The sequence below is a fragment of the Geospiza fortis genome, unplaced genomic scaffold, assembly GCF_000277835.1.
Source record: "Geospiza fortis unplaced genomic scaffold, GeoFor_1.0 scaffold317, whole genome shotgun sequence".
In the NCBI taxonomy this organism is placed as follows: domain Eukaryota; kingdom Metazoa; phylum Chordata; class Aves; order Passeriformes; family Thraupidae; genus Geospiza; species Geospiza fortis.
In genome coordinates, this window is record NW_005054398.1 from 828,473 (window position 1) to 830,110 (window position 1,638).

The window sequence follows — 1,638 nt, forward strand, 5'->3', positions numbered from 1 at the left end:
ACGCCTCCTGGTGCCCCCACCACCCTTCCATCCTGAGGGGTCAGGCCTACCTCTGCCGGGCCGCAGGTTTCCTCTCCCCTGCCCAGCTCGAAGCCGGGCAGGGGAGGCCTTGCCTCTTTGCTGGCCGGAAATCAAAGAGGGAGCCCAAGGGAGTGCTCTGCTTCTAACCCCTGTGTTCTCAGAGGCGCATCCACCCTCAGTGGCCAAGCCTGGTGTCAATTTAAAATCTGAACACCTATTGGCCTCTGGCCACTCCATTCCCAGAAAACCTGCTTCCTGTAAACCCACGACAACAGTGAAAATAAATGTGGCATTTGTGTAATATTCTGACAATGGGGGGCCCTTGGAAAAAAAAAATCTTCATTTCTTGTTATAGGCAAGTTATCTCCAGGCCTCTGCATATTTAACGCACAGCCCTATTGGAATCTAGTTTATTGGTAAATGGCATATATTTTAGCCAGACTACTCTGATTTTCTAGAAGTATTTTGATAAGAGATCTTGGAAGAGACTTTTACTTTGTTTTTGCTAGGTGGCCAGGATGGGTTTCAGCCTACATTAACAGCAGTAACAATAATGCCACCACAATCTCCCACAGCATCTTCCCTTACAAAGGAAGCTGAAGCTTTCTTTTTAAATAGCAGAAATTTTTAAAATAACTGTCACTGCACTTGAAAACACCTAATTGAGGCAGTTAAATATGAATATAGCCCATACACAATAATAGAACTCATACCTATGATTTAAAAGAAAACTATTGCCTGATTAACTTCTAAATCATAACTCCTTCTTGTAAATTGAAATCCACATTTTCTTCTTAGAAACATCCCTACCACGCCACTAAAAATCAGTGCTGAGAAATCAGTGTGTCTGTAAACTGAGGTTGGTTTAGAGAAGTGAATTGACACATCACAGTGCAGTGAGTTTACTTTAAAAATAGACACTCATCAGTTGCTGAGGATTTTGAGTCTTCCAGACTAATTTTAAAAAAGAAAAAAAAAAAACCCCAAAACTCCAACCAAACAAACAAAACAAGAAAACCATCTCAGAGTAAACTTAACTGAGAGGCATCTACCTCTCCCTTAAGAGTCAAAACTACACTTCAATTTCTACCAAAAGAGAAACGAATACAGAAACCATAATATACTTTTTAAAGGTTCCCTAACTAGCTTCATAAATAAAAACCAAGCAAAGCCCCAGCACAACAATAAGCCCAACTGGTACTGAATTTTAAACACAAACTTTATAGCGCTATCCTTCATTTCACTATTGAAAACACTTAAACTCATGCTTAAAACATAAGCACCTACTATAAAGTGCTTTGTTTAAACTTGGATTATATACAGGTGTAAATTCCAAAAGGCTGAAATGGACTGGTAACTCAACAGGATATTGGTAAGTGACTGGTAAAACAAGTGCCTGGTAAAACAGACTAAGGGAAGTGCCTGGTAAAACAGGATTTCAGGAAGGTTTGGGAGCACATCATTTCCCGTTTTTCCGCCCAGTAAGCGGAAGGTTGGTCCGTGTGCCGGCAGCGCCCTGGCACGGCAGCGGGCTGAGCCCGGCCCGGGGATGGATGCGGGGAGCGCGGCTCGGCCGGGGCCGCGGGGCCGCTCCGAGCAGCCCGGGCGCTGCGGTGC